General features: G+C 45.6%; 1 protein-coding gene across 6 annotated transcripts in view; it reads left to right on the top strand.

Annotated features, from left to right (window-relative positions):
• Window positions 1–15222, top strand: part of CAPS2 (calcyphosine 2) — a 160614-nt gene that overhangs the window by 101894 nt on the left and 43498 nt on the right. The window lies entirely within an intron of this gene.

Below are 15222 nucleotides of genomic sequence, written 5' to 3'. Positions count from 1 at the left end.
GGAATCATCAGGCGATGGGCAATAAACCCTGAATATAAAAACGCACAAGTATTAGATAACTCCACCACAGACGGAGGTTAAATAAACCTTCATGTTTTACAATAACAAACATAGAACTATTTGTGAGGTGAAAGGGCTTCAGACAATAAGTAAACAGTTGTCAAGATTGTGTCATTATGAGCATTGTCTGTCTGTAAATGTATGACCCGTAATGCTGCTATGTAATGGTCTGAATGCATTCTATATATTTCAGTGTGGACTGAAAATATCACTTTTTTATTCACACTACAATGACACATTTCCTTTGTATTTTAAACAATATATATGTACAGTATATACATATATTTTGATCTTTTACATTTTAAAAAATTACACAAAGGAAAATTGGCAGATGCTAAAGTTTGGCACCCTGCATGGTTAGTACCTAGTAGCACCCACTTGTGCAAATATCACAGCTTGTAAACGCTTTTTGTAGGTAGCCAGACAAGAGTCTTTCAATTCTTGTTTGAGGGATTTTCGTTCATTCTTCCTTGGAAAATTCTTCCCGTTCTGTGAGATTTTTGGGTCGTCTTACACGCACTGCTATTTTGATGTCTAGCCACAGATTTTCAATGATGTTTAGATCCGGGGACTGTGAGGGCCATTGTAAAATCTTCAGTTTGCGCCTTTTGAGGTAGTCTATGTGGGGATTTTGATGTGTGTTTAAAATCATTAACCATTTGTAGAAGCCATCCTCTTTTCAACTTCAGCTTTTTTACGGATGGTCTTATGTTTGCATCAAAAATTTGTTGAAATTTAATTGAATCCATTCTTCCCTCTACCTGTGAACTGTTCCCCATACCATTGGCTGCAGTAAAACACCAAAGCATGATTGATCCTTCCTCATGCTCTCCACACATGCCTTTGTTCATTGTGACCAAACAGTTCTATTTTAACCTCATTGGTCCATAGGACTTGTTTACAAAATGCATCAGGCTTATTTAGATGTTCTTTTTCATACTTCTGACTCCGAATTTTATTGTTTGGATGCAGGAGAGGTTTTCTTCTGATAACTCTTCCATGAAGGCCATATTTTGTGCAGGTGCCTCTGAACAGTAGAACATTATATCACAACTCCAAAGTCTGCTAAATCTTTCTGAAGGTCTTTTGCAGTCAAGCTGGGGTTCTGATTTGCCTCTCTAGCAATCCTACGAATTGGCTCAAAATTTGGTGTGCAATTTCTCTTGAGTACGCTGATAACCCAGATGGGGGGAAAAATGACTGTTTGGGCACACGGCAGGGCTCGGAATTGAAGGAGTACAGCTTAAGTTTTTGAATGCAAAATTAGCTGGAATCGAGAAAGGGTGCCATGTAGCTTTGGAGAGAACCTGATGTGCCTAAACAGAAGAAACCTCCCATAAGTGACCTCATTTTGGAAACTAGACCCCTCAAGAAATGTATGTAGATGTGTGGTGAGCACCTTGAGCTCCCAGGTGCTTCACAATGTTTTATAACGTTAAGCCATGAAAATAAAAAATAAATCTAATTTTTTCCAGAAATTTGTTTTAGCCCCGTTTTTTAATTTTCAAAAGGGTAACAGGAGAAATGGGCCATACAGTTTGTTTAATTTCTCCTGAGTATACCGATACCCCATATGTGGTGTAAGACTTCTGTTCGGGCACATGGCAGGGATCGAAAGGGAAGGAGGATCATTTTACTTTTGGAGTGCAAAATAGGCTGGAATAGAGAGCGGATGACATGGTGCATTCAAATCACCGCCAATTGGTAAAATGTTATCTATTGTCAGTTTATCGTGCCACCAGTCGGTCTGTTTAATCAGACCCTTAGGGACAGAAATGGTCTAGATCTTTTGTGAAATCTATGTATGTGATAATTTTCTCAGAAGTATTTATTCTTTTTCCCCACATAGCCCAATTATAGGCAGATCATTTATTCAGGTAGAATAGGGTCACATAAGGGCAGAATTAATTGCTGACTATTTCAAGTGCACGGTAAGAGGCAGCAGATTTGTTTCTGTGAGCAGGCATTGTTCAATGTGAACACTCTTTGCACAGAGAAGGTCCAGGAATTGATTTTATGATTATTAGACCACTACATAATCCCTCTAATGTTTCCAGTCATAATAGCTGCACTACTGGATAATGTAACTTTCAATACATATCATGTATAAATACAGTTAAGATCACTGCCAAAGGAAAGCACGCCACCAATGTGTATTTATTTCTCAGCAATATATTCAGATTTGGACCAGGAAAAATAGGTTAGCAATAAACCATATTGTTTGTACTATAAGATGTATATTTTAGCAAAAAAAAATCTTGTTAAAAAATACTGTCATCTTATAGCCCACAGACAGCTTCCTCTGATTGAGGATAATGTTGACAGTCTCCATCCCGATCTCTTGGAGAACTGCTCCCGCTCGATAGTAGAGTAAAGTCCCCTTTACAATTAGCGATGCACCAGCGATCCCGACAACTATATGAACCCGAACCGGTCAGGATCGCTGGTGCATTGCTAAATGGTCGCTAGTGAGCTGCAACACAGGCAGATCTCACAGCGATGTAGCAATGCAGCAGCGGTCATTACTTAGCTTTCAGACGCAGCGATCCTGATGTCCTCCCGCCCGCGTCGCTCGTCGGCGCCAGCAGGAAGCCCAGCAGGAAGCGCCCGATGAGAAATGGAGCTGCGCGATCAGCGTCAGACAGCGGGGAGCCGGTTCGGAGGTAAGTATCACACTTAGCGATATCGCTAGCGATATCACTGCATCACAAAATCGCTATGTGTAAAGGCCCCTTTAGCCACCATGACGCGCACATATGCATAATTAGCTGAATGACCTTTGATGTAATATGGTCAGTCACATGCCTGGAAAGAACATCAAATTGTAGTAATATATACACAGGGTGGGCTGCCTTATGTGTGTACTTGTTTGTAGCAGAGCTATGTGTGTATGTAGGAGAGCTGTGCATGTATGTTACAAAGCTGTGTGTATATGTGGCAAAATTGTGTGTATGTAGGATAGCTATTTGTATGTGGCAGAGTTGTGTGTATGTAGGATAGCTATGTGTGTGTGTGTGTGTGGCAGAGTTGTGTGTGTATTTAGCACATGTGTGTGTCAGAGCTGTGTGTGTCTATATACAGTCATGGCCAAAAGTATTGACACCCCTGCAATTCTGTCAGATAATATTCAGTTTCTTCCTGAAAATGATTGCAAACACAAATTCTTTGGTATTATTATCTTCATTTAATTTGTCTTAAATGAAAAAACACAAAAGAGAATGAAGCAAAAAGCAAAACATTGATCATTTCACACAAAACTCCAAAAATGGGCCGGACAAAAGTATTGGCACCCTCAGCCTAATACTTGGTTGCACAACCTTTAGCCAAAATAACTGCGACCAACTGCTTCCGGTAACCATCAATGCGTTTCTTACAATGCTCTGCTGGAATTTTAGACCATTCTTCTTTGGCAAACTGCTCCAGGTCCCTGATATTTGAAGGGTGCCTTCTCCAAACTGCCATTTTTAGATCTCTCCACAGGTGTTCTATGGGATTCAGGTCTCGACTCATTGCTGGCCACCTTAGAAGTCTCCAGTGCTTTCTCTCAAACCATTTTCTAGTGCTTTTTGAAGTGTGTTTTGGGTTATTGTCCTGCTGGAAGACCCATGACCTCTGAGGTAGACCCAGCTTTCTCACACTGGGCCCTATATTATGCTGCAAAATTTGTTGGTAGTCTTCTGACTTCATAATGCCAAGCACACAGTCAAGCAGTCCAGTGCCAGAGGCAGCAAAGCAACCCCAAAACATCAGGGAACCTCCGCCATGTTTGACTGTAGGGACCGTGTACTTTTCGTTGAATGCCTCTTTTTTCTCCTGTAAACTCTATGTTGATGCTTTTGCCCTAAAAGCTCTACTTTTGTCTCATCTGACCAGAGAACATTCTTCCAAAATGTTTTAGGCTTTTTCAGGTAAGTTTTGGCAAACTCCAGCCTGGCTTTTTTATGTCTCGGGGTAAGAAGTGGAGTCTTCCTGGGTCTCCTACCATACAGTCCCTTTTCATTCAGATGCCGACGGATAGTACGGGTTGACACTGTTGTACCCTCGGACTGCAGGGCAGCTTGAACTTGTTTGGATGTTAGTGGAGGTTCTTTATCCAACATCCGCACAATCTTGCATTGAAATCTCTTGTCAATTTTTCTTTTCCGGCCACATCTAGAGAGGTTAGCCACAGTGCCATGGGCTTTAAACTTCTTGATGACACTGCGCACGGTAGACACAGGAACATTCAGGTCTTTGGAGATGGACTTGTAGCCTTGATATTGCTCATGCTTCCTCACAATTTGGTTTCTCAAGTCCTCAGACAGTTCTTTGGTCTTCTTTCTTTTCTCCATGCTCAATGTGGTACACACAAGGACACAGGACAGAGGTTGAGTCAACTTTAATCCATGTCAACTGGCTGCAAGTGTGATTTAGTTATTGCCAACACCTGTTAGGTGCCACAGGTAAGTTATAGGTGCTGTTAATTACACAAATTAGAGAAGCATCACATGATTTTTCGAACAGTGCCAATACTTTTGTCCACCCTCTTTGTTATGTTTGGTGTGGAATTATATCCAATTTGGCTTTAGGACAATTCTTTTTGTGTTTTTTCATTTAAGACAAATTAAATGAAGATAATAATACCAAAGAATTTGTGTTTGCAATCATTTTCAGGAAGAAACTGAGTATTATCTGACAGAATTGCAGGGGTGTCAATACTTTTGGCCATGACTGTAGGAAAGCTATGTGGTATATGTGAATGTGGTGGAGTTGTGTTTATGTAGCAGAGCTGTGGGGTGTATGTATCAGTGCTGTGTCTGTATATAGCATATGTGTTTATTTAGAAGAGTGGTGTGTGTATATCCAGCAAAGCTGAGTGTATATGAAGTATACATGCAGCAATATTGTGTATATATGTTCACTGCAGAAAATGTACATAGTGTGTGTACTGTAAAGCTATATGTGTTGTGGTAGTTCAGCTCACTCAGCGGTACATGGAGGTAGAAAACAGGAACACTGTCTCTTTAAATCTTCTGTTGGTATATTAAACATACGGCATAAACCAACATGAAGGGAAAAATAAATACAGCCCTTCAGGCAAAACGGGAAAAGAAAAAAAAAAAATGCTGCAGCACAGTCCATACAATTGCGGGGAGCTGCCCGCTCTGGAGCAACACAGGTTCAGTCATTCCTCCTCCGGACACAAACCACTGGAGATCCTCTCTCCAGCCCTACTGAACCAAGACTGCGTCTGGAGTCCAGCTACTTAAGCCCCAGACCACACCCTGGGGTGGAGATGAACTGCACAACCTCCCAGCCACTCTATGGATGTCCACATAAAACCCAGCCCATTAAAAAAATTAGGTGTTAACCCCTCGCAGCACTTAATGTGCTGGAGGAAAATCTCTGTGTTTTACATTGCTGACGCTATCAAACGCAGTGAAACGGTGTTATCCCCTCGCAGCACTTAATGTGCTGGAGGAAAATCTCTGGGTTTTACATTGCTAACGCTATCAAGCGCAGTGAAACATATCTCCCCTCCAGCACTTTACCAGTGACTTTGTCGCAATGTATTCTAGACATGCTGCAAGGAAATACTAACTGATAGATCTATTATCTCCCTATTCTATCCTTAGGCATTAAAATTAGTGATATTGATACCTCTACTTCTTTACATCGCCAGGGAAGTGTTAGTAAGAAATATGTTTTTCCTATTTTCTGCCATATGCACCTGGAGTGTGTCTTAAGCCCCCCGTCACACACAGCGATCTCGCTAGCGAGATCGCTGCTGAGTCACAAATTTTGTGACGTAACAGCGATCTCACCAGCGAGATCGCTGTGTGTGACAGCTATCAGCGACCGGCCCCCCTGCCGGGTATCGATGATCGCTGTTGAAATGTCTGGACATTTTTGGGGTCGCTGATCTCCCGCTGGTCAGCAAGTATCGCTACGTGTGACAGGCGGGAGACCAGTGAGCAGGAGCTGGTAACTAAGGTACACATCGGGTTTTTAAGGGTGCGCGCTGTGCTTAGAAACCCAATGTGTACCGTCGTTACCAGCGCGCTGATGCAGGGAGCTGGTAACCAAGGTACACATCGGGTTTCTAAGTGCTGCGCGCCCCTTAGAAACCCGATGTGTACCTTGGTTACCAGCTCCCTGCATCAGCGCGCTGGTAACTAAGATACACTGCGGGTAACTAAGCGACGTGCGTCGCTTGTTACCCGAGTGTCGCTGGTTCTGATCGCTGGTGAAGCTGCCTGTTTGACAGCTCACCAGCGATCCTGACAAGGCGATGTCGTTGTCAGGATCGCTGGGGAGTCGCTCTGTGTGACGGGGCCCTTGTATTAAGGTGTGTCCCATAGTTAGAAAATATATGGCGTTTAAAGGTCCCTACGCTTGTCAAAATGTACATTTGATTTAAATGTCTCTGAGACTTTGCCTCACAGTATTTATGTACCGTATTTTCCGGCATATAAGACGACTTTTTAACCCCTGAAATTCTGCTTAAAAGTCGGGGGTTGTCTTATACGCCGGGTGTCGTCTTATACGCCGAGAGCATATGGCGGGGGAGTGGTCCCGATGAAGAAGGGAGGGTGTAGGTGGTGTTATCATCCCCTTTTACCTCATTGGTGGCAGCGGTGCGGCGGCTCCTCCTTCAGCAGTGTGTCGGCTCTGTGCTGGGGGTCGGCGGCGGCGGCTCCTGTTTGTCCAGGGTGGGGGCGCTGTGCTGGGGGGCGGCTGCGGCGGCTCTCTGTCCAGCGTCGGGGATCCTCCGGCATTTCCCCATAGCCGAGAGGCCCAGGCAGCTTCATTGCTGCGATGGGGTGGCCTCCGGGAAAATGGACGCCGGAGCCCGCGCGAGCTCAGATTCAGATCTCGTCCCGAGATCTCGGGAGACGAGATCTGAATCTGAGCTCGCGTGGGCTCCGGCGGCCATTTTCCCGGAGGCCAGCGCATCGCAGCAATGGAGCTGCCTGGGCCTCCAGGCTATGGGGAAATGCCGGAGGATCCCCGACGCTGGACAGAGAGCCGCCGCAGCCGCCCCCCAGCACAGCGCCCCCACGCTGGACAAAGAGGAGCCGCCGCCGACACCCAGCACAGAGCCGCCACACTGCAGATGGAAGAGCCGCCACACTGCAGATGGAGGAGCCGCCGATCCCCACAGCACAGAGACCCGCAGCACCGCTGCCACCAATGAGGTAAAAGGGGGATGATAACTCCACTTACACCCTCCCTTCTTCATCGGGACCACTCCCCCGCCTTATGAAGATTGCTCCGCACCCGGCATATAAGATGACACAAACTTTTAAGAAGATTTACTATTTTAACTGGAAAAGTTGGGGGGTCGTCTTATACGCCTGGTTGTCTTATACGCCGGAAAATACGGTATGTATTAGTAATAATAACTGCATACAAGAAGCAAGCGTGACATGTACCAGGATGGTAACTGTAACCGCGTAACTGCATGAAGTCTTCAGCCTCAAGGGTAAAATGTGCTCCTCGCTGCCCTTTATCTGACATTCCCCACTGATTGATATATAGGTCAGCCTATCTGATTCTAATGATCTTTTGCAGATTTACGTTCGGTGTCATTTATTTTTAATCAAGACGCCCGCAAAATTTCTCTCTTTTTTTAAAAGGATTTGGAATAGCTAATTCTCCTGCGTATCTCAGCCATTCTCATTTTTATTGCCTTGGGGACATTGCAGCTTTACTTTTATTTGAGTAACCACCTAACAATGCTAGATCCTAAGTGGATTATTTCTGATGCTTTGTAATGGATATACAAGGACATACTAGATGCCAGTAATGGCTCTATGTTGTGTTCTGTTTGCTGTGAGGACCACAACAAGTGGAATAAAATGGATGGCGGCAACATCAGTGTCTTATTGTTAATGTAGTAAAAAGGATAGTGAAAGTCACTGGTATAAATGTGGTGCACACCAGTTTAATGATGGGTGGCTTAAAGAATCTGGAGTCTCACATTAGAAATGAGTGCATGATCTTTTTATGGCTAATAATATTCAGTCCAATATTGTTTTTCGTAAAAAAAGAAAAAAAAGCATAAAAGACTGCAGACACGTAGCTGACTGCTCCTGCTCTATGCACCAGCAACCTATACCGCATTGTGAACACTGGGTCCTACAGTGCTACAGTCAGCGGTATCAGGATTTTTCATGGTTATTCCTATGTTCTTATATGGAAAAAACTGCAAGGTATTGTAAAAACAAGCAACTTGTATTAAAAATCTTTTATGTTCTGAAGAACAAAAGTGTTTTTATCGTTTACGGTTTATTGCTGGCCACCTCTGCAATTTAACCTCTGGCTAAAGATTTTGTAAGCACAGCTCTGAAGCTGGCTCTGATCGTTGAAGTGCGCTTTTAACCCCCGACTGCGCCAATGTCAGTGCCAGTGCACTCTTCCTATACTACAGAAGCAAAGCTGCTTCATATCGCAATATTGGAGGATGCACAGTTCAGTCCCAAGACTAAAGGGGGTTTTACACATAGCGATATTGCTAGCAATATCGCTATAACGTCACCGATTTTGTGACTTTATAGCGATATTGCTAGCGATATCGCTATGTGTGATAACTTACCTCCGACCGGCTCCCCCGCTGTCTGTCGCTGAGCGCGCAAGATCGGCCGGCTCCATTTCTCGTCGGGCGCTTCCTGCTGGGCTTCCTGTGGCGCTGACGAGCGACGTGTGGAGGCCGGCGGGAGGACGTCAGGATCGCCGCATCTGAAAAGTAAGTAACGACCGCTGCTGCGTCGCTACATCGCTGTGAGATCTGCCTGTGTGGCAGCTCACTAGCGACCATTTAGCGATGCACCAGCGATCCTGACCGGGTCGTATCGTGGTCGGGATCGCTGGTGCATCGCTAAATGTAAAAGGGCCTTTAATCTAGCAGGAGAGTTTGCCCAGGAAGGTGGAAGACTGGGGACCATGGTTCTCCTGCTAAATAAGATGGTAATAACTAGTGATGAGCATATACATTTGGCACTATTCGTTACTCGCACGAATAGTACGATATTTGGGCTATTCGTTACTCGGCGAGTAATTAGGTATTCGCCTTGGTATATTCGAGTGACCCGCCCAGCATGTTCAGCACTTTATTTGCAGCCAGTGAACATTCTGGGCTGGCTTGCTAATCACAGTAATTCCGGCGCCATCTTTGATTTGGCATTGCTGTGACTGGCTGGCCTTCCAGCATCATAGGGACTGTTTAAAGTTTGCTGGCGCCATCTTGTGCACATTGCAGCCAGAAACAGCGTAGGGAGAGCGGGAGAGCGTAGCTTAGGAAGAGTGATAGGAGGTTATAGCGAGCGTTATTTATTCCAAAAAGCTCTTTTAAGAGCTGAAGATTTGCGAAGAGATTACTTGTTTGTTAGGTGGGAATTTAAGAAGGGAGAGATTTAATAGGAGGGAGGGTGAAAGGCAGGCAGGCACCTGGGTGTTTTCATTATTGCAAGTACATGCTGCAGATCTCTGCTATTTTCCACTGTGTTGTATAGTAACTAGTATTAGGAACAGACTTAGGGTGAAATAGGCAGCCTTCCATCCACTGCAAAAATATACAAATCAGCTCTTTGTAGAGGAAAATAATATTAGGCAGTGCCAGCATCTACAAAACCAATTTTTTGGGAGCTACATTATATTCCTGTGCAGCAGCCTATAACTTTTTTTCCCCGCAAAATAATATTCCTCAGTAGCAACATATAGTAATATCCATTTTAAAATCTAATTGCTAAATAATATTCCTTGTCTATTGCTTAAAATACCTAATATTTGTCTAGCAGTTGTGCGACTGCCGCAATCCGGGTAGAGATAATCTGACGTGACAATTTAGCAGGAGCAATAAACTTCATAACTCCTCATTTGGAGTGGGTCAGCAAGACGATCTAAAAGAAAAAATCCTAATTTTCTATTGGTTTAAAAAATAGCATTTCTTTATCTAGCAGTTGTGCGACTTGCGCAAAGCCTGTAGAGATAGGCAAACATGACTATTTACCTGTAATTTACATCAGTTTGCTGTTACCATGTATAATCCAGCTGCGATCTCCAAAAAAATAGCCATACATTGCTAGATACAGTGAATTTGTACATAACTCCTCTGTGAAGGTACTTGTGAAAAATAAAGCCAGTATTTTTTTGTTTAATAAGCATAACGCATTCAAGATGAGAAAGGGTGACATAAAGGGAAGTGGATATTGTGGTGCCCACCAAGGCCGTGTGACAGATCCGAAGGTGACTGTATCTCATTCTATTTTCCTGGCACAATTTGTTCAGCGCGCTACACCACAAACCCAGACAAGTGTGGGTTGGATGGCAGACAAAGGCTCCAGTGTGTTGACAAGCAGCACCATGAAGTCTTCCACACTGTCCAGTCTCAGTAGCCAAGAGGCTGGGCCTCTGAATCCCCAACCTGGTCCTTCTTCCTCCCGCCATCAAAAGTCTCAGGAGACATATGCCCCAACGCTGGCCACTGTGAGGAACTGTTTACATTCCCTTGTAATTTGTCAGGCCTTTCAACTTACACCATTTAATAGGGTCATTAGGAGGTGGAGTGCAGCGATGCCCAAACATTTGAACACCCACGTCCAGGAGAGAAGCACATTGGGGAAGGTCAATTGATGTCTGAAGTGGTGGAGGATAATCATGAGGCACAGTTGTCTTCAGGTCAGACTCAAATCACAGCTCAGAATAGAATCAGATTGAGGAATTGGAAGACGTCGTGGTCGAAGATGAGGCCATTGATCTAACCTGGCACGGTGGCACACCTAGCGAGCACAGCAGTGCAGAGAGGGATGGTTCCATAGCAAGAAAACAGATAAGAAGAGGTAGTGGTTTGCCAAGATGTAGAAATCAGTCAACTGTTCCACATAGCCCCCCCACTCGGCTAGATTAACAGGCCAAGGGTGCGATCTCCCCTGCATGGCAGTTTTTTTCTGAAAGTCCATTAGATTATTATTATTATTATTATTTATTGTTATAGCGCCATTTATTCCATGGCGCTTTACATGTAAGGAGGGGTATACATAAAAACAAGAACAATAATCTTAAACAATACAAGTCATAACTGGTACAGGAGGAGAGAGGACCCTGCCCGCGAGGGCTCACAATCTACAAGGGATGGGTGATAATAGAGTAGGCGAGAGTAGAGCTGGTCGTACAGCGGTTTGGTCGATCAGTGGTTACTGCAGGTTATAGGCTTGTCGGAAGAGGTGGGTCTTCAGGCTCTTTTTTAAGGTTTCGATGGTAGGTGAGAGTCTGATATGTTGTGGTAGAGAGTTCCAGAGTAGGGGTGATGCGCGAGAGAAATCTTGTATGCGATTGTGGGAAGAGGAGATAAGAGGGGAGTAGAGAAGGAGATCTTGTGAGGATCGGAGGTTGCGTGCAGGAAAGTACAGGGAGACGAGGTCACAGATGTATGGAGGAGACAGGTTGTGGATGGCTTTGTATGTCATGGTTAGGGTTTTGTAATGGAGTCTCTGGGCAATTGGGAGCCAGTGAAGGGATTGACAGAGGGGAGATGCTGGGGAATAGCGGGGGGACAGGTGGATTAGTCAGGCAGCAGAGTTTAGAATAGATTGGAGGGGTGCGAGAGTGTTTGAGGGGAGGCCACAGAGCAGGAGGTTGCAGTAGTCAAGGCGAGAGATGATGAGGGCATGGACTAGGGTTTTCGCAGATTCTTGGATGAGGAATGAACGGATTCGTGAAATATTTTTGAGTTGAAGTCGGCAGGAAGTGGAAAGGGCTTGGATATGTGGTTTGAAGGAGATCAGCGTCAAGGATTACTCCGAGGCAGCGAGCTTGTGGGACTGGGGAGAGTGGGCAGTCATTTACTGTAATTGATAGGTTCATATGGGGGGTCGCGTGAGATGGGGGAAAGATGATGAATTCTGTTTTGTCCATGTTGAGTTTCAGAAATCTAGTGGAGAAGAAGGATGAAATAGTGGACAGACATTGAGGGATTCTGGTTAGTAGGGAGGTGATATCTGGTCCAGAGATGTAGATCTGTGTGTCATCAGCGTAGAGATGATACTGAAAGCCATGAGATTCTATGAGCTGTCCCAGGCCAAAGGTGTAAATAGAGAACAGCAGGGGCCCAAGGACTGAACCTTGTGGGACTCCGACAGATAGGGGGCGAGGTGAGGAGGTGGTGTGTGAGTGGGAGACGCTGAATGTCCGATCTGTTAGGTATGATGAGATCCAGGATAGGGCAAAGTCTGTGATTCCGAGGGATGAGAGGGTCTGTAATAATAGGGAATGGTCCACTGTGTCAAAGGCAGCCGACAGGTCCAGGAGGAGGAGGACAGAGTAGTGTCGCTTGCTCTTGGCGGTTAAGAGGTCATTGGTGACCTTAGTAAGGGCAGTTTCAGTGGAGTGGAGTTGGTTTTGAAGGTGGAGGGCTGGGAAGTCGGGAGGAAGGGCTCTGGGGGTTGTTGACCAAAACTGTCTCTGATGTTATCAATCTTCTGCTTGAAAAATGAGGCAAAGTCTTCAGCTGAGATGAGTGGGGAGGGAGGAGGTGCTGGGGGACGGAGGGGAGAATTGAAGGTGTTGAATAACTGTTTAGGGTTGTGAGACAGGGAGGATATGAGAGATGAGAAGTAGGTTTGTTTAGCTGTGGCGAGTGTGGTCTTGAAAGTAGTGAGGGACTGTTTGAATGCGATGAAGTGCCCGTTGGAGTGGGATCTTTTCCATCTGTGCTCAGCAGCCTTGGAAGCTCGCCTCAGCTCTTTGGTCAGGCTGGTGTGCCAGGGCTGTCTGTTGATTTTGCGAGTTTTGGTATGTGTAAGTGGGGCAGCGGATTCCAAAGCTACAGCTATTGTGGTGTTATATAGAGCAGCAGCGTCATCCGCATTGTGTAAGGAACTTATATCTGTAAGAGGGAGGAGGGATTCAGAGAATGAGTGTAGGTCAAGGTGTTTAAGATTCCTGCGAGGGTGTGAAAGTTTGTGGGGTGGGGATTGTAGACATGGAGTGAAGAGGGAAGAGAATGTGAGAAGGTTGTGGTCAGAGAGAGGAAGAGGTGAGTTAGAGAGGTTAGATAAGGAGCAGAGGCGGGTGAAGATGAGGTCCAGTGTGTGGCCATCTTTGTGGGTGGCTGTAGAAGACCATTGAGTGAGGCCGAAGGAGGAAGTGAGAGATAGGAGTTTAGTGGCAGCTGAGAGGGAAGTGTCAATGGGGATGTTGAAGTCGCCCATGATAGTAGGGATGTCCGCGGAAAGGAAATGAAGTAACCAGGTGGTGAAGTGGTCAAAGAAGGTGGTGGCTGGCCCTGGGGGGCGGTAGATGACAGCCAGTTGGAGGTTGGAGGGGGAGTAGATGCGCACAGAGTGCACCTCAAAGGAAGGGAGGGTAACAGAGGGTGGCAGTGGGATTGGGGTGAAGGAGCAGGTATCTGACAGGAGAAAACCAACTCCTCCGCCATGTTTGCTGCTGGGGCGGGGGAGTGAGAAAGGTGGAAGCCGCCATACGAAAGTGCAGCAGGAGAGGCTGTATCAGAAGGGGTGAGCCAGGTTTCGGTGATGGCGAGGAAGGAAAGTTTGGTAGTAACAAAAAGATCATGGATGTAGGAAAGCTTGTTGCAGACAGAGCGAGCGTTCCACAGAGCTCCTGTTAGTGGGACTGGGGAAGCGGGGGCCGGGTGAATGGGTATAAGGTTGGAGAGGTTACGGAAGGTTGTGATAGAGCGTGGATGGGAGGTAGAAATGACTGTGGGAATGTGGTGAGGAGGACCAGGATTTGGAGAGATATCACCAGCAGTGAGAAGGAGCAGAGAAAGTGTTAACAGGTGGGAGCAGGAGAGGGAATGAGGGGGCTGTCTGTGTTTGGAGACAGAGGATTGTATGGTAAGGAACAGTTTTGAGGCGGAGGTGAGGTGGATGGGGAGGATTGAAGAAGAGATGAACAGTTCCTTACTAGGAGTAGGGATTAGGGGAATTAGCAGAAAATGAAGGATTATTGGGGTGAAAGTGAAAACAAATAGAAACATTGTTTACAGTGACTGTGTACAGTTACCTTCAGTTCCCTTCTGGTTCAATTCTGGTTTTAATTCTTAAATTAATCTTCACACTTCTAGAACACACTTATAGGAATCACACTGCAGACTGAAGTCTTTATGCAGACTTGAGCTATGCAATATATGTACAACTAAGTGCAGTCAGGTGTGAAGCAGAGAGGAGAGGTCTCTGCTCATCTTGGTCAGACAATTAAGAGTGGACCAGATGCATATGATCAAGCCAGAGTAAACAAGGTCATAAATAACACTGGGGTAAGCTGGGGTTAGCTGAAAGGCATACCATGTGAATGCTAGGTGCAGAGGCAAGTCTATGTGCAAAGCTGGGTGATGCACTGTGTGCCCTTCATAGACAGACAGCAGGAGAGCTGGGTGGATGGACATACCTGTCGGAAGAATAGATAAAACAACTGTAATTTGCAGCATCTGCCAAACCAAGCTAAGAAGAGGCAAGGACACTGCCAACCTGAGCATCACCAGCATGCAAAAGCACATGGCAGCCAAGCATCCCAGTAGGTGAGCGGGATGCCTGGGTACCAAATTTGTGTCTGAGGGTGACACCACTGCCCCTTCCCCTGTGTTACGGCCTTCCCAATCTGCTGACCATGAAGCAGGTGCTGATGCCTTCTGCCCACAACTAACGGTTGCACACACACAACAGTCAACAACCACTTCCACTTCATTGTCCCAGTGCTGCGTTCAGTTGTCCCTGCCCCAGATATTTACTAGAAAACAGAAATATCCACCCACCCACCCACAGTCCCAAACGCTAAACTGCCAGATTGCCAGCCCTGGAAATGTTGGCATTTCAACTTGTGGAACTGAGTCTTTCCGCGACATCCAAGTAAATTGCTTTTTTATGCTAAGTGGTCAGAACACTATTGAACACCGCCTTTAAGAAAGAAGGGGATGGAAAGGACACAGTCCAAAGGAGTAAATAGGAAGATTATTGATGAGTAACCTGCTGTAAGACTGGAATGAAGGCAGGTACAGCGGATCTATGCGCTGTGTATGGAGTGCTGGTGAAGCTCCCAACGCTCCCATATGCACTTCTCAGCATAAAAAAGCAATTTACTTGCATCGCTGAGTACACACCTACTGTCCTTTCTCATAGGGTATGTGCACACGTTGTAGATTCGTCTGCGGATCCGCAGCGG

The sequence above is a fragment of the Dendrobates tinctorius genome, unplaced genomic scaffold (assembly GCF_039654945.1).
Source record: "Dendrobates tinctorius isolate UK_male_01 unplaced genomic scaffold, ASM3965494v1 ptg000290l, whole genome shotgun sequence".
NCBI classification, from domain to species: Eukaryota; Metazoa; Chordata; class Amphibia; order Anura; family Dendrobatidae; genus Dendrobates; species Dendrobates tinctorius.
The sequence above is the reverse complement of the archived record's forward strand: the minus strand, read 5'-3'. Positions and strand labels throughout refer to the sequence as shown.